The sequence below is a fragment of the Serinus canaria genome, chromosome 6, assembly GCF_022539315.1.
Source record: "Serinus canaria isolate serCan28SL12 chromosome 6, serCan2020, whole genome shotgun sequence".
In the NCBI taxonomy this organism is placed as follows: Eukaryota; Metazoa; Chordata; class Aves; order Passeriformes; family Fringillidae; genus Serinus; species Serinus canaria.
In genome coordinates, this window is record NC_066320.1 from 6321548 (window position 1) to 6340108 (window position 18561).

General features: G+C 41.2%; 1 protein-coding gene across 3 annotated transcripts in view; it reads left to right on the plus strand.

Annotated features, from left to right (window-relative positions):
* Positions 1-7712: 7712 nt before the first annotated feature.
* RHOBTB1 (Rho related BTB domain containing 1) overlaps positions 7713-18561 on the plus strand; it is a 48074-nt gene continuing 37225 nt past the window's right edge. Inside the window, exons 1-2 of one of the 3 annotated variants that reach the window (XM_030241384.2) lie at positions 7713-7966; positions 12307-12402. The gene's annotated coding sequence lies outside the window, so the exon portion shown is untranslated. Of the gene's footprint in view, positions 7967-8092; positions 8232-12306; positions 12403-18561 lie in introns of those variants that run through there. The other 2 variants (XM_009087560.4, XM_018911092.3) reach the window with 2 other exon arrangements.

Below are 18561 nucleotides of genomic sequence, written 5' to 3' on the forward strand. Positions count from 1 at the left end.
TAGTTTTTTCTTTTCCCCTGTATCTTCTGTGGATTGGTTAGTATACATTCCCAACTGCATAAAATGATGCACACTTGTGTTAAGAGGCACAAACATCCATTTATGGTTTTTATGCCAATGGATTGGGTTAACCCTTAACACTGACAAATGCCAGGCTACAAAGAGTGAGTTGCATCACAGACAGTGTTCTGCATCTTCAGAACATGAAAATACAACCAAGAACTCTTTATGGAAGTTGTCAAGAAATTTTCAAAACTCACATTCTTCATAATGGACTCTAACTGAAGGGGCAAAAATACTTGGACATTAATCACTAAATTTATATAATTTTCTAAATGGAAAAAAAATAGTTCATAGTCTATGAACTATATAGAAATTCCAATATAATACTTAAAAGTTCTTTGAATGATTTACATATGTTTTAAACATGTCATGGACAAAAAGTATTATCCTGTAAAGGCTTAAACAAACTATCAAGTACTTGTAAAGATGTCTATCAACTCCTTACAAACTGGTGAAAGAAGCTGCTTAAGAGCAAGTAGTTCAAGTAACAAGCAACAACACCGGAGTTTGCCTACACCAACTCCGTTATCAGGTTTCAAGAAATTTGGATTTTCCTGAAATATTTCAAACTACGATTCTTCAAACGCTCTGGTGTTTTCTGAAAGTTCTAGTAAAAGACCAATCAGTATCTAGAAACAGTGATGGATTGCTGACAATGATTTATCTTGTTAGAGACAATGAAAAATTTTCTTGAGTTTAATGCCATGTACACTCAGTCTGAAAAAGAGTAAGTAATTGGTAAGAAAGCACAAGACATTGCCAAAATTTTCTGTATGTACTAAAATCGTCTTCACATTTTTCTTTTTTCGAGCTACAGGAGCTAGTTATGTATCCAGAAGACAATTTTTTCTGGGGTTATCAAGACACATGTCTTTAGCCCAAGTGAAGCTCTGTAGATAAAATACTAGTTTGGCATAATTTAATTAACTATTTCCATTAAAATGTAAGTCTGAAAATCTGAAAGCAATAATCAGTATTCCCTTTATTTTTTCCTTATATTTCCAAATTATACAAACTTTTTAATAGGTTCATTTAAATGCATCTGGCATGTTTTCAATGTCTCTTTGTTGGAAAATGCAGAGAAAGTTTCCTCATGCAGTATATCACAATCTTTAAGTGTAGAGGCAGTACAAAAAACATAATTCTCTTTCTTGATCTTCTTTAACTCTCCAGTTACACAAACAATTAAAACCCAGACCATCAGATCCAACATCTTGCTAGAACAAAGAAGTCAGAATCTGAATCTAGACACAAGGATTATTTACTGACTGCCATTGTAGCAGACCTCTCTTACTTACAGTGAGACAACTCTGGTCTTCACTAGTGATACACTGCAAGGTGATAATTCTTAACTTCTCTTAGAGCCTCAGAAGCTAACAGCAAAATAAGGATTCCAAGTGCACATGAAACAAAGGAGAATTTTGATTTGAAAGTCAGGTCCTCTGTGGTTCTCAGAAATGACTTTGTGCTGTGTTGATTTTGGCTTCTGAGGAACCATGGCACTTACAGCCCACAGCAGCAGGTAGCATATAAACCTGAGTTTTGAGTTTGGGCCTTTTTAGCAGCAAAAAAAATTTGTTGAAAAGTTTTATACAAGCACCTACATTTTATTTTGGCTGATAAGTGGGAGACAAAAAATGTGACAGAGAGTGTTTCTCTTCACAAAGAATTGAAAACAGAGAGTAAGTAGATTAAACAGTATGAAAAAATACTACTTACAGTTAAATATCCTTTATGGATGGCAGCTTATTACCAAGTCCAGAAAAACATGTTCACTTGAGGTTCAAACTCTCAACAATAAAACATATTACTGCAACATATTGGACCAGCTTGAGAACTATCAAAATTGCCAATGTTTACATTTCAGATATATGTGTGCATCCATTTTTGCAGGCATATCATAATCTGAGCTATCAGAAGGCACTGTTTTTCCTATAGTTCTACAGACTGGCTAGTATTGGCAAAAGTCCCTTGGTACTGTAAGTGATATTTGTAAGGATAGAAACAAAGAATTCTTTTACAGCAACCAGTGTTTGAACTGATGCATAAATCATGACAAAATGATACGCTTTTTGACTGGGATGCTTTTGAGAGAGTCCCGCACACACTTCACAAGAGGAGTTTGGGCCTAGATGATAGAGATTTGGAGGTGGTGTGCTCATTTTATCTTCCACACTGATGCAGACTTCAAGTTCAGGAGTGAAAACACACAAAACAATTTTGTTGTCTTAGATATCTCGAGTTCTATCATCATCATAGTACAAGGACTTCATATTATCTGAGCTTCATACCTACTTGATGTTGCTCACAGGCAGCTCCTCAACACACTGACTTCTCTAGGTCCTTACAGTAATCTGACTCTCCTCACTCCTCTTTTCTTACTCATATATAGCACTAGTTCTTATTGATTGCAGGTGTGGCCTGTTAAGATCAGGCCCACCTCCAATCTTCAGCAACTGACCCAGCTGCAACTTATTGGGGGACAAGATCACTCTCTACACAATTTGACATTTGAATAGTGCTAAATCTGGGAAGGGAGATAAAATTGTATCTTTTTTCTTAGAAACTCATGGTCACCAAAAGAATTTGTGCCAGCAAGCAAATAATCGGATTAAATCCAATACACATTTTCAGCAAAACAGTGTTTAATTCACAATGGGCCTGCTCTTTTTGAGTTATAGCTGATCACAAATGCTTTCCAAGCAGGGTAAAACTGTGCTGTTCTAGTTTGGTAACATTTCACATTTGCTGCATGGTAAGAGGCTATTGAGAACTAAGCCTACATGGTATCACAGGTCTTGGCTTGTTGTACAGAGGATTTGTTAGGAAATCAGCTACATTGGTGCAGATCCTCTGAATTGGCAGAGCAAACAACCACACACTATGCAGTGTTGCAATCCATCTGGGTTTCAAGTGGGGATTAAATTCTGCAACCCAGGTTAGACAGGGGAACTATACAGCCACTATAAACCCTTACCTTGCAGGAGTACACACAAATGGAGGGACTGAGCCACTTCTCTAAATGAAATTCGCCCATGAGCTCTGTATTCACACATGTAGAAAAAGGATGGAGAGGAGAGGGAGAGGGAGAGGGAGGGAGAGGGAGGGAGAGGAGAGGGAGAGGGAGAGGGAGAGGGAGAGGGATAGGAGAGGAGAGGAGAGGAGAGGAGATGAGAGGAGAGGAGATGAGAGGAGAGGAGGGCGAGGATGGATAGGAGGTGAGGTGGGATGGGGTAGGAATATTTTGCTCTCTTCTTGTACTGCCTCAGTTTTACATCTGAACATAAGGATGGATAAGCACCAGACAGTTTAACATTCTCCATTAGTTCATGATCTCTTTTTCCTCAATTTTCTGTGGTTACGAAGTCATGCAAGCTTTTTTTGATTAATTTTGTGCTCTACCAAAAACTAGTTCAGTGTTGCTAAACATATTCACTACATTTAATAAAACCGTGAAAATAAATGAGTGGAAAGGCTTGTCTTTATCCTCCTTCCATGGCATTGCTTTTCTTTCCAGTGTTCTTTGGCGTATACTCTTCAAAGGCTTGTCCAAGCTGATTATAAGCATTTTTATTTTAAAAAACCAAACTGTATTAAGACATGATTTTGAGCAATGCTGGATAAACAGGAACTGTCCATCAAACCAGAGTTAATAAATGTTTATTTGTTTGAACCACTAGAACACAGGAGCTCTGCTATCACTTCACTCCTGATATTTATGAGCACAAAGCAATGGGAGATGCAGGTTTTCCAAAATCAGGAATGGATTCCCTCTGCATTACTTTTTTGTAGTACATATTTGACATTTCCACAGCCTATTTCTCCTCAGGATAAAATATTTCACTATTACAACAGTCTGCCAGTGAAATCTTTTTTCTCTCACAGTTTCCAAGTCAGCATCTTTACCCAGATAAACCTCTGCCAGTCTTACGTAGGTTTGTCTAGTATGAACACAATGTGATTCATGGTGGTGATTGCTTCAGTGTTTATAAGATTATTTTTATAACACTCTATAAGGATGAGATAAACTTCCACCAGAAGGTTCTAGCGTACCTCCTGACGTTTTATTTGACTCTTGTTCTGCTCACAGTTCTCACTGAACTATTTATAATGTTTTAGGTTTGGACTTGCCAAATCCTCACTGGGAAGAATAAAACCTCTCACTCCTCTGATTTGTTGTATTGAAGCCGTAATAAGGCCTTCTCAGAAAGGCTGTGAAAGCCCTCAGGAAGGTGCCTAACAGTGATTCTGATGACTCTTAGGATAAAGAAGCAGACTTCAAAGCCAGTACAATCTTTGCCACGCACAGATGTGGAGAACGGGAGCTCCACCTGCCCCAACACCAAATTACAGGGAAAAGGAATGGAAGCCAGACTGGGGACTGTGAGCAGAGCAGGAGAATACTCAGCGAGAGGATGCCACTGTCTGAAGCCTGTTCCAGACCAATGTGGCAGTAAAAGGATACAGTAACTACAGTCATAACCCTAAGACAATAGAGGATAAAACATTAAAAACATCTCAGTGAACTGTAGCATAATGAGCCATTGGCTTCCAAGCCTGTCTGGAAAGCCTGGGACTTGCTCATCCCATGTCCTGTATGACCTTCTGTGTCACCATAGTTCACTTGGGAGAGCTGAACACAAGAACACTCACTGCTCTCCCACAGCATAAAGGTCTATGCTCTATTCACTGTCAGCAACTCCTAATGCTCCAAGGGACTGGTTGGAAACAGCTGAGGGGACTTCCAGAAAGCTCACAATCTACCTCCATCCTAAAGCATGAGTGAGTGCTGAAGTGTACAAATGCACTTACTGTCACAAAACAGATTTTGTTTCATTTTTCTGAAAAAAAAAATACCTCTCCCAAATCTTTTACCCTTTAAGAACTCAGACATATAATGAAAGCCATGAGTCACCTGGAGCTACTCTAGTCAGACTAATGTAACTACAGCTTGATAACAGTGCAGCAATGAAAAGACTCACAATCATAAACATTTTTGTCACCTCAGTATCTCCTGTGAATGAGGAAAAATTACAGTCGTGACATCATGACAGGTATCAGTCTGTCTTATGTCTGGGTTTAAGAGATATTGTCATAAAAGTTACACAACAATTTACACAACATAAAAGTCAGCTAACAATTATTCTTAACAGCAAATTTCATAAATTGTTTTTCTTCCATTCCTGGAAGCCTAGAACTTACATGGCTTCTCCTCATCTATTCCATGTGCACTTTGAAGGATAATGGCACTCCATGTCTGCTTATAGATGCAACACCTGTAATTTTGCACAAAAACAAGCACAATATTAAAAGCATAAATTAATTTTTCAGAAATCAATATGGACTATAAATGAAAGTTGGTGGAAAGAGGGCAAGTGTTCTGTGAAGATCATTAGCTTTCCATACTACTGCCTAATTAATTTAAGGCTGAAATGGAATTATCATACCTTAAAGGGCAGGTGATTTACTAAATTCTTGCTTCTTTTTTCCCTGAATGAAACATACAGTCTTAGTATCCAAGGCATAACTTTAATTTAATGAAAATATCCTACACCCAGAAATTATAGATTAGTGAAAAACCAGGAAATCCTGCCTTTGCTGGCATGAGAAAGTAAATAAGTAAGACTGTCCTCAGACTAGCAATATTTCCCCTCTGATACAGCAGAGAAGCTGCCTTGTGTTGGACTCAGTCTGGGATTAAACGTGAGAGATCAATTTCTAAAATTGTCAGTCAAGAACCTTTCAAACAACCTAAATCCATTTTGAAGTGCTGAAGGAAATACATGAAACAGAATCAAGCCATTCAGTGTTCACAAAACACAGCTGATTCAAAGCAAACTACATAACCTGTTGTGTGGGTGGACTTTTATCTCATGTGGGTTTAGTTAGCAAAGCTAAAAATATTAGCCAATACAAGGTTGGAGGCTGTCCTCTGAACAGATGCAGATGATAACCCTTGTGAGCTCAGCTGTCTGCTCCAATTGCCTTGCAAATGATGGTGTGTATCCAGCACAAATTACAGGAATTTAAACAGTTTGTTTGTACAGAGTGAAATTGCACAGCTATACAATTCTTCACGCAAATACTGTGGAAGCATGGTGAAGGCTTCCTCATTGGGGCTCTAAATATGAGTTACCAGGACTCTATAAATTCTTTCTAAATAAAATAATCCTTGAATTCTGGGGAGTAACCATGGCCTAGCAATCTTTCTTCGTCCTTAGTACCACGTATGCAACAAAGGTCATTATCTTTCAGTCATTTATTCTAAACTTTACATTTAGCCAAGTTGCTAACAGTTTCTGTCCACTTAATGAGTGTTTCAGAATTCCAATGCCATTTATTTTAAAGGCTCAGGTCCTGAAATCCTATGATCATTCTCCCACATTTCTTTTACAAATGTAAAACACAGGGTATGCTAGTGTTTGATAGTAGACTAAAGCTGATTTATGTGCTTAAGACAGTCTGTCCATGGCATCACTGATCTCTACACAGGCTAATTCCCCCTGCTGCACAGTTCAGCATCCCGATACAGCTTGCATGTATATTTCACTGTTCATACAGTATACAGAAGGTACATTTCAAGCCTTCATGACTCCACAGGGAAGCACATGAAATGAAAATCCTCAAAAGAAAAGAGAAGATTCAACGAACCCTGCTTCTTTTATGGTTTTCGTGATATGGGGGCTAGGTTCATTAGTTCTGCACAGAGTGATCTCTGCCATTGAGATCGGAGAGCAGTTTGGCTGCAAGCCCAGCCTGCCTCTCCACCTGCATTACTGCCGGCTCCTGCTGTCCTCAGGCCCTGTGTCTTAGCCCTTCCCCTTCCAGAAGGGCTGTGCTGTCAGAAACTCCCCGTGACCACCATTAAACACCACCGACGTGAAGCACTGGCCTGGCCCCCACAGTCCTCCCAAACAGCGCAGGATGACCCAAGAGGAAAATTGAGTCCAAGACCCTGAGTAAGCATAAAATTCCTTTAACACCAGGCTGCTAGGCCGTTCATCAATTTTACCTAAGCATTTCAGCAATACATTCTACAACCGGTTTAAATGCCTGACGGAGCTGGATTATTTACGGCGTCCCACTATTGTTCTCTTTAAAGACTTCTCTTAGCGTATTATTGATAGAGAGGTCAGGCACCCTGAGGGCAATGAAAGGGAAGGCATCCTGAGCGGAAAACAGGCTGAACGCTTGTTTTAACTACGTTTCAGCTTGAAAGTTCTGTGTGGGGAAACCGAGGAGAGCAGTGCGGTGGGATTTACTCATCAGCAATGTTAAACGCAGGAACATTCGCAGTTCAAGGAGGCGCGCACACCTTGATTCCCATTTCATCGGGCGGATGCACACACGGAGCAGGGAGGAGGCGGCTGGGGACCCCACCCTCTCGCGCACGGAGGTGATGCCATTGCGGCCGCTCCCCGCACGGGGCCCCGCAGGATTTCCTGCCTCCGCAGCCCCTCAATTCCTGGAAACGCCGTCTCCCGAGGGCAGGAAGGGCGAGCTCGCCGCCGCCGCCGGCAGCCCCAGAGCCCCGTACGGGGCGCGGCGACCCCCGGCCTCTCAGAGCGGAGCGGCGCGCGCGCCTCCCGCCGCCGCCGCGCGCGCGCGCCGCTGTAACGGCCGCGGCAGCAGCGCCGCGTGCCGGGGCGCGCTCACGTGACGGCGCTGGTTGGCTGGGACGCGCGCGCCCGCTCCGCGCCGGGCACAGAACGGCACGGAACGGCACGGCAGAGAACAGATCGGCACAGAACAGAACAGGACAGGACAGGACGGCACGGCACGGCAGAGAACGGCGCGGTACGGCAGGGCCGGACGGCACCGCACCCGAGACACCGCACCGCCCTCCGCACCCCGCTGAGCGTCACTTCTGTCCTGTCCCCAGCCGGTGCCGCTCCGCCCTCAGGTGAGACGCTGCGGCCCCGGGGCGGGCGCGGGACGGGCGGACGCCGCCGCCGGTCGCTGTGGGTGACCCAGCGGGGCCGGACGCCGTGGGAGCTGCGGCGGAGGAAGGAGCGGCGGGCGGCTGGGGCACCGCGGGGCTGGGATCGGCGGGCCGGGGGCGCTCCCCGTTCCGGGCCGGCTCCTGACGGGAGCCCCCAGCTCCTGCTCCAGGACGGACTCCGCACCTGCCCGCCTCGCCCTCATGTCCCGTTCTCTTCCGCGGTAAGGTCAGAAATGCTGACAGCTCGCTCGGGTGTCAGGCGGTCCTGCTGCATCGCTCCTGAGCCGTTCCATACCGTTAGACGTGTTCGCTGATTCTCTGGTTTCTCACGGTGCAGGCAGGGCGCTGGGGTACTTATCAGTACACCCGGCATGACTTTTACGTGCTCTTGCAGAGGGCTTCTTTACAAAATTCATTTTGGCTAACTCCTGTTTATGAAAACTAAATGGGCAAAACTAAATTCTGTTTGTATTTCACTTTCTGTGTATGGGTTTGGCACATTTGCCATAGAAATGAAACTTTCTTCTCGTGTAGAATCTCCAGGCTCTTTCTGCGTGCACTTTGTTTGAAAAGCAATTTGCTGAATTAACGTAGCATGCACAAAGATAACTTGAGTTGACATACTAGCAGCGTACCATCTATCTCGTGAGCAAAAATGGAATATTCCTGCCCTTAGGTTCCTTTTTAATCTTAAATTATTAATGGTCCTCTGCATAACAAGAATGAAATTTGTAATTGGTACAGAGTGCAAATGCATGTAGAGAACTGGATACAAGGGGAGCTGGTTATAAAGAAGGATGTGCCTCCCTAAAAGACCTAGCAGGAGAATGACGTTCAAGAGCTCTTTCTCTTCCTTACAGTTGTTGAGAACCTCTGGGGAGAAGCAGAAGGCCATACCTAGCCCAACTCTTCTGCAGCTCTTGGAAAAAAGGAATGACAAAAGGGAAAACCTTTTCCCTACTTGGGGAGCATAGGAAAGCAGAGTTTTAGAGATACTTGCACTTTCGTTTAGCAGCTGTTTAACTGAGTTGTTGGGGGTGCTCTTAAGATAGGGCTAGTGGCAATCAAAATATCCCATCTTCTTTTAGAACCTGATTGTCAACTTCACGCCATATGTTGACATTTATACTCAGTTAAATGGAAACATTTGTATCACATTTCATCATCTTGTTGTCTGTGTGATCAATACAGGAAAAAGTTCCTATTTGTCTTAGAGATCCCAGAAAAAAACATACTTACCAAAACTGAAATAGAAAAGGCAAAACACTTGGATTTGCTATATATCCTAGGGTTTGAATGTATGTTGAGAGGAAATGTTGGTTTAGGTATCAATGGGAAGTAACATTTCTACTGTCTGTTCAACCATGTAATGTAGAGCAAGTGAGGTGTGTCATAGTAAAGATTGCAACAGTGAACTAAGGTTCTGCTCTTTCTTCTACTTAAATTTCTCACAGTATTTGAACTTTTAAAGGCAAAACATTGAAGTGAGACCATATTAAGTAAGTCAAAAACATAAGGCTTAAAAGCACTTTTCTTCCATGTAATCACTCACGGTTTGTTGAAAAGACTTGGGGCAGATGTACTGTAAATTTGTGGTGTTACAGAAACTGAACCCAATGCACAGAGGTGATGGGCTAGTTAAAGGAAGCTCATAAAAAAAACTTGAGAGGATAAAATTCTGCAATATCATTAGTTTGGTAATAATAGTAATAGAAATCCCCAACAAACCAAACAAAACAGGAGTGGGGCAAAGACTGGATCAGCTAAGGCTTCTGAACAACACAAAGGTGAAGCTGAGGTGGATTTGAGGGAAAACCTAGGCTGAGATTTTCTGAGTTTTCTGTAATATCAGTGTGTATGAGGAGTGTCTTGTCCACCACAGAAGAGGCTTCTAAACCAGATTACATGACTGTTGGCCACAAGGAGTCATCCAGGGAGCCCAGTGTCCCACCTGGCCTCCCTTACAATCCTTCTGGGCCTGGTTTGCACTGCAAATGTTTTCCTTGCCAACCTGCAGCAGGTGTTCCTGTTCCTCACCTGCCTGCCTATTTCAAAGAAATTCCCCACTTTGGAGAATTCCACCATGCAAATACATCCCTCAATGAATTACTGTGTGTTCCAGCAGGTTTTAGTTTCCCTCAGCCCACAGTGACCTTGCTGCATGTCCTGCACACGGTCTCACGGTGTGGTTGTTGCTGTGGGTGAGCATTAGCTTGGGAACTGCCTGCCTGGGTGCAGAACAGATGGGAGAGAGAAGGAAGTGCACTGCCATGACCAGAACTGATGCTTCCTCTGCAGGCACACAGGGTGAGGATCACAGCAAGGCAGCTCTCTTCTGAGCTGTGAGCTCCTCCAGACTCTGGCAAGGAAGGTACATGTAAGGTTTAGCTGCTCTCTTCCTCTGAGTGCAGATAATCATCGCAGAGATCTGCCTCCATTACCATGGTATGAGAGATATTTGTATTTTGGAGTTGCAATAGAGTAGAACAATGCTAATTAACAACTCAGCTGTCTTCAAAACCAGAAGGTGGAAGGCTGAGTGGCAGGGGGATGAAGGCCATAAACTTTTATCTGTGAAGTGAAACTTTTAGGCTTATGCTTTAGTAATGATGAAAATCAGGTTTAGCTACATTTCTGTCTGCTTACATTCTTCAAACAACTGGTCTCACTTTACAGCATAATAATTTAAAAAATATCTCAGCAAGCAGGAGAGTCTTAATGTAGCCTTTAATAGGACAATAATGTAAATGATTAATGATTGATGAAAAAGAATTGTGAATGAGCTTGTGGAAGGGCTTTACTTGTCTGCGAGTAAGAAGGATCTTGGAGGTCATGTCTGTAGATTTTAATGAGGGTGAAGCTGAGAAAGGCTGTTAGAAGCAAATGAGATCTCAGTAAAGTAAAAACATAGAAAGCTCTGAGTTTATGATTAGATAAACCAGATGCCCTTTTTTAAATTTGTTTTTTTTGAAAAGAAATGTTCTGAAAGAAGCTGCAAGTAACTTCTAATCTGGCATCAATACGCAAGAAACAAGTAAACAGATGAATGGTACAGTATCAGATGAGGTATCTATTTAAACAGTTTTAGAGCCCTGAGGATGCTAATGTCACTAATTAATAATTTGGGGAGCTGTTTAATTGTGGGTTAAGGCTGTTATTGTAGGGCTTATGAAGGGAGCTGTGTGGGCCTGCCTTGGAGGAAGTAAGGGTAGGCACAGTAGAAAAGATGGTAAGAAGATTCTCCACAGTAGTACTGCACAAAACATGGCATTTCAGGAAGACTAATGTGTCTTTGCCACTAAAATGCTTATTGATAAGCAGCAAAGGGAAGGGCAGGACTCCTAGAGGACATAAACATCATGCCTTTAGCTCTTGTGTCAATTCTTGTGGTTTCTTTCTTCCACAAAGGTGGAATAAAGAGTTACTTCATTTTCTGTTTGCTCTCTCTCTTGTGTTGTTCTGGGTATCTACAGAAGGTTGTAATTTCTGTGAGAAATTTACTTCAGTCCTAAATTCAGTTCTGAAATTATCCTGATAAGAAGGGAGAAGTGCCCAGTGGGCCACTCCTCTGTTCATTTGAAGACTCTGCATTTCACTGCTGCTATTCAAGCTAGCCTGAACCTCTGAAACCTACTTGTGCCCCTGAGCTTTGCTTTTAGGGCAGCATCTGAGGTGAAATCAATGTTGTTCCCACCTTCAGTTTTTGGAAAACCTCCACCTGCTTTATTGTGGCTCGAACCAAGCCACAATAAAGTAGGCATTTACCAACCCAATGAAGGACATTTATAGTTAATTTCATTTGTTACCAAAGGGGGGAAGCAGCACAGAATTCCCAGTTCATGTGTCATCAGGCTGTCAGCTCATATTTTAGAGTCTTGCCACCTTGAAGGTAGCCAAAAAACTCCCTTCTCAGAGTCTGTTGCCTAAGAGAGAGGAGCTGGTTAACTGGGATACAGCAGTGTTAGCTTCTGACACCTAAGGTGGTTTGGGGTTTTTTTAATCTAAATCCATAAGGAAATTATTCATGAAAAAGCTTCATTTGACAGAGTTGTGTCAATCTCCAGTTCTTCACAAAAGCTCTTCAAGCTACCCATGATTTCTTTACTGCATTGGAGCAAAGAGTGTTTTAGTGAAGATACACAGTTTACCTGTTTGAAACTTCAAAAGACTGTTTTGTTGACCAAGCAGGCCTGTTTTACAATATAAAACACATCATAAAAGATGTTGCTGTTGCATGTGTTTTAATTTTAGGTTGAAAATACTAAAGTTTATTCTTTTTTTTTTCTTTCTTTCCTCCTTAGGGGTGCCACGTTAAGAGAAAGACATGAAGTATTTTTAATGAAATTCTGCTTTTGATCAAGCTGCTAAAAATGGATGTGAACATTTTCTCCTGTGAGGTAAGTATGGACAGGGAGAAACAAAAAACAACCTTGACTTGTTTCACTTAGTGTTGCCTGTCACCACTGCTCTTCTGACCAGCAGCTTTTGGTCAAGTATTTTAGAGCTATAACATCTGTGTCTTGGCATACTTTGTACCAAAAGTCTTAACTGAAAAGTCTTACAAATAATAGTTTCATTTACAGGATTAGTCAGCTTTGTTCTGATTTTCCTGCAGATAAAAACAAATGTTGGTGTTGCAGTGGGTTGGTTATGAGCAGCTTCTGCACAGGGTAGCTTTTGACCCAATGTGAAGCTATTTCCAAGCATCAAAGAAACGGAAGCTGCAAAGTCTGATTTTCAAGAGTGAATACTCGCACAGACTAACTGCAGGTGCAGGAAATGAGCTAGATCCTGGGATGAAGGAAGAGTTTGCACCACAAACATGTAGGTACTTTTCCATGCATCCAGGCAGCTTTCTAAGTTCCTGCTCTAGGCAGCCTAGGGAAAAGTGAGGGTTTTGCCAGTCTGAGTTACAGGTGTATATATATATATTGCTTTTGTCAAGCATCACAGCCAGATATTCACAGTTCCTGCAGTAAGTGTGTAAGTTAGTTAAACCAAATACATGTTCTTAATTTAGGATCGTGGGAAAACTCAGGTTGTAAGGAACCTCTGGAGATCATAGAGTCAAACCCTCTGCTCACAATTTGGAGTAGTCAATGAAATTAGGTCATTTTCATCCACTGGCCTTCTCGGTCTGTTATATGTTCAGAAGTATTAACAAAAGATGGATTTGTAGCTTTCCATATGTATTAAATGTACATTATAATAGTGCAGACAGGGACATAAGATGCTACTAAAATTTGTCAGAAGAAAGAATGTTTTAATTAAGACAGGATTGCACAGGAATGACCTGTTTCTCTGAACAAAGGAAACAATAAACCTCTGATGTGTTCATTTCTTGCAATTGCAAATGAAACCTCCACAGGTCAGCTAACATTGACCTAATGTCATACTGCCAGTATTTTAAAGACGGGTTCCCTGCAAGAATTACCCCTTCCCAGGCATCTCTGGGGAATTGATTTATTTACTTCCTCCTGTAAGCAAAATTGCTTTCTCATAATAAATGGAAGGGAAGTGAACATTGTTTATCCCGTCTGAAACATGTAACTGAAACATTTCCTCTTAAGTATAAATATTTGTTCATGGGAAAACATAGTGACAATGTGAATAAAAATAAACATCTTGTCAGGAAGCTTAGGGAGCAATCTCCCCCCGGGGCTCTAAAAGTAAACACAAACCAAGCATCCCTCCTCCCCTCATCATTGTGTACTACCAAGCAGAACGTTTTTTGAGCCCTAGGAGTAGCTACTTCCACTGTCTTGGCCAGGGAGGATTATACAATGAAGGGGTTAATCTTGTCAGGAGAAAGACCTTTTAGCATTCAGAGCCTCATAGGAGGGTCAATGAAGTGAAGAGACACTTGGTTTACTTTGGATTTATGCTTATCTCAATGTGCTTGGAATTGATCCCTCAAAATTGGTAATTTAATAGCTTTAATAGTTACATTAGTAATTTAATGAGCCCCTTTCAGGACATCATCAAAGACAAACATATACTTTGTGAATAAAAATAGAAGTAATTTTATAGGCAATGCAGTTCCTGAAAGCCAGTATACAGTATTACACATATGCAAGTTGTGATTGTCATGGTTTAACCCCAGCCAGAAGCCAAGTACCATGGTGTTGCTTGCTTATGTACAAAAAGGTAAAACACACGGGCTAAGGACTGTTTAATAATTGAAATAAAATATGATAATCATTGGAATTAAAAGGGAGAGAAAAGAAGGGGAGAGAAATAAAACCCAGAAAAACAAGTGGTGCACATGTGCTGGCTGAGGCCCAGCCCAGCCCTGAGCAGCAATTGGCAGCTCCCAGTTGACTCCCCCAATTTATATATTAGGCATGACCTTTTAGGGTATGGAATATCCCTTTGGGCAGTTTGGGTCACCTGTCCTGCCCTGCTCCCCCTCAGCTTCTGGTGTACCTGCTCACTGGCAGAGCACCGAAATGTCTCAGTTTGGAGTGAGCAGTACCAAGCAACGCCTACAACACCCGTGCGTCATCAGCGTTCTCATAGTGAGTCCAAAACACAGCTCTGTACCAGCAACCAGGAGGAAAATTAACTCTAGTCCAGCTGAAACCAGGACAGTGATGCTATGAATTATTTAATATGCATTGACTGATCTCGCCATCAAAACGTACCTATTGAGGGAAATGGCACACCCGAGAATCCAAATATCTCTTTTTACCTCTGCTCCCAGTGTCAAGCCTTGCTTCCCAGACTGTTTTAAAATGAATTTCTGTAACATGTATAGCTCATGTAGGTAAATTACAGAACAATATTCTCAAAAACTTGCTGTTTCCACACCAGTTCCTGTTGTTTCTCTGATTTGGTCTCACTTCTCAAAGTGAATATATCTGCAGGTCTGAAAAAAAGTTAACTTGTGGATGTGTGTGCTTGAATAGGAAAATGCTGCCTCTCTGGAAGGTGTGTCTTTGTAGAGGTGTTTTTTACTCCTTAATATCCCAGTCAAAGCTTATTTGCTTTTGGGCTTCTGTGTCACTTGGGGTTTTATGAGACAAGTAGCAGTAAATTTAGCTGTCTGGGTAAAGAAGCTACTGCTCTCTCAGAGATTAGTGTCTTCACAGTCAGTGGAATAAAATAGCTACTGCCTCTACAGTGCAATCTGGTACTTGAATGTATCTGACAATTCAGAATGGTAAATAGAAAGTTCTGGACTGTGCAAAGCCAGCTGAGGGGTGTGTGTGCAACAGTAACCTTCAGCAGAATTAAATTTATCAGAGGAAATTTTAAATTTTGAAACTGCTTGAACTAGTTCTTCCCAGACTTATAACTGCTTAAGACTAGAGATTAGAAACAAGGACTGCCTTGTGTGGGTGGTTCAGGTGTGAGAGGAAGAGCAGTGTTGCTCTTTGTTGCTTTTGATCTTTGTAATTAAATTTATGTTCTCTAGCATTGTTTATCATGTTGAAATCCATGTTCCTAACTTTATCATGGGATTTGCTGTGCTTTACATAGAGGAAAATGTTTTTCACAACAACTATGCAGAATCAGGAACAATTTGTTACAGTTAGGTGGGAAAGGAAGAAAGAAATGATGCAGTTGTAAATGTCCGTTAATTCAGGGAGCTTAAGCATCAAGGTACCCAACATAAGAAATCAAAGCTGGGGTATAAAATCAGTGCTGTTACATCAGAATATTCTCTTGCCAGCTGAAATTACCTGTCTCTCACACCTCTGGAAGCAAGGGCCTAGCGCCCTCAAAATGAGGATTTGCAGAAACAAAAACATAGTATGGTAACAATACCAGAGCTTTAGCTGCTTTTTGTTTTCAGCTGCTTTCTCAGTGGTAGAATTTGCTTCTGCATGGGCTCCTAGATGTGCTCAGCACAGGCAGGTGTCCCAGTAATTGTCCTGAGTAACAGGTAGAGTTTACACTTGAGATGGATGTATGCTTGGGAGCAAATAAGATTAATTCCTTTATAGTTCTTCTCTTCTACCATTACCCAGGAAAAAAACCTCTTGCCTGACTGGGAAATGACTTTAAAATAGTTTAAAAATAGAATGCTACATGTCTTGCTACTTTGTTGAAAGAGAAAAAAAAAACCCCTTCTAGTAGAATTTGTGATGCTTTGGCAATATGACTTTCAAGCAATGAGTGGATGAGAAATTTCAAGGCACTAGAATATTTTTGATTTTGTTAAAGCTCCCTGAATGCCTGATTAGCTTCAAAGCCCCTGCTATTGCTGGTTCTAGTTTGTTTTTAATTTTACAAAGGTATATTCTGTTCCTGACATATTTAAATGGTTGCAGTTATAAGTGTAATTGGAAGGTGATGTCTTTTACTAAGCACTTTGCAAAATACACAGTATACACAGACTCCTTTAAGTTCTCTGATTTGCACCTAATCTGTAGTTCAGACCTGTGATACTTTTCAGGCAAATCCTGGAAGTAGTCCTACACTCTGTGAAAACTGCAAATATATGCAAGAAGTATGTGATTTCATGGTTGATAGCCTTTGAATGGTAGCATTGAAAAGACCAAAATCCTTCTTGGAAACTATTCCTAATAAACATAATTAGGGAAGTCTCATCAAGCAGCCTGTGGTGAAACATGCAAACTGTCTTTATTGCCTGCTGCTTAGACTTGGAATCACTCGTGTGTTTTCTTGTATGGATCACTTGTGTGCATTCTTCTTCAATTTCTGCAATTACCATTATCCTTCGGCTACACTCTTTTGCTAGAATTTATAGGAAGTGTTTCAGGGAGTGAAAGATATCCATCAGAACCAACCCTGGTAATATGCTTTTGTATATGGTTTATGGTCTTAACTCATTGGGGAAACAAAAAAAAATGGGAACTAGATTTGTTTATACATATTGAAGTAAACCACTAAAATACATGAGTGGCATTTGGAAAGTAGAAACCTTGTGTTAATATAATCCAGTCTCATCCGCTGAATTTGTTGTGTGGCAAAAAGGCAGGCTTTGCAAGGCAGTCTTTGCTAGTGTGACTAAATCATGTCGGTAAACAGGTACAAGGTGATGGTTAGAGGCACAAGGTCTTACCTTCCTGGCAAAGCTTCCTCTTACAAAAAATAAATGTGGTTCCAAGGTATAAAATACAGAGAATGTAACAAAGTTTGAGTTTTCATCTTGAATTCATAAAATCCCACAGTGTTGCTACTGTGCAGAATCACACTGTTCAAAATAAATGAAGAATTGTACTGTAATCTTGGAGGGGGGGGGGATTGTAATCCAAATAAGCACACTCTTTGAACAATCTAGTGAAAAAAAATTGTGAAGTTACAGGTGCATCATTCGTTTCTGTTTTGTTTCAGCTGTTTTAAGTTATCATCTTTCTAAGACTGGCATGTAGCAACTAATTCTGTGAACTTTTTCTTCTTGAATCACTCCCGGAACTGAAGCCCAGAGGAGTCCCTGGAAGCTTTTCCTCAACTCTTTCTGAAAGATTTATATCAGGCTCTTAAAACCATAACTGGGTCTTACTTTCATGTCTAGCTCACTATGGGACAGAGGCACAGAGGAGTAAGTTGTAGCTAATAAGGCTGTTTCTCTAAGATCAGTGATGATGAGATTAAGCTGCCTTTGATTCTTCTACTTAATCCTGCTCTGTTGGTTTGACAGCCTATAAAGATCAGAGTATCCTGGTGGCTGCTGTTCTTGTATATAAGCACTGATTCAGAGACCAGTAACACTAGGCTTTGGCAACTGTGAAAAAGGTGACAAAATCCACTTTGTTTCTCTTCCCCTCACCCTACCCCATGTTTTCCAGTTCCTGTAAATAGAGATCTGTGTTCAAGACTTGTCCTCATCTCTTTATACCACCAACAGAATGAATTCCAGCTAGGGGTGGAACATTGTTGCAGAGATCTCTACTTGTGTATTGCTCCTGTCGAATTTCTGAAATCTCTGACCAATATTTTAGCTTCTAAAATTTGGTCTGCATTTCATATCCTCCTGTGTATAAATGTACTCGGCTTTTAGTAGGTGATTTATGCAATCCTCAAAAGGCAGAGGAGCAGTAATAATGCTTGGAATAAAAAGGGCTGATCCATTTATGTACGGTTTTTAAAGCTCAATAGCTTAGATCAAGAGTGAGAAGCAAAGACTGTGTATGTCATTGAAAACCTTCTGTAGCTGTAATATAAAGATGTTTCAAGTCTCTTGGAAACTCAGTTCTCAGAGACAAGTGAATTTTGACTGATCTACATAGAGGAGAGATAGAGACTGACAGCTAGCCACAAGGTCAGACAGACAGACAGAAAATCTTCCCCAGCTGACTGTTTGCTATGACTCTTATTTCATTCCACAAAGGAGTTCTTTCCATTCCATTAACATCTGATTAGATGGCAGAAACATTTTAAGAAGCTCTGAACAGTTATGCAGATGCCAGCACTATTACTTCCAGATTCATTCCCACGCCAAACAGCAAAATAACAAGTCAAGAAGAAATCCTCCTACTAGTCAGTTTTTTCTGTTTAGGTGTTTTGGGGTTTGGGTTTTTTTGGGGTTTTTTTTGTTTTTTTTTTTTTTTTTTGGATGTGTTTTAGTAAGTTTTAAATCTTTTGTA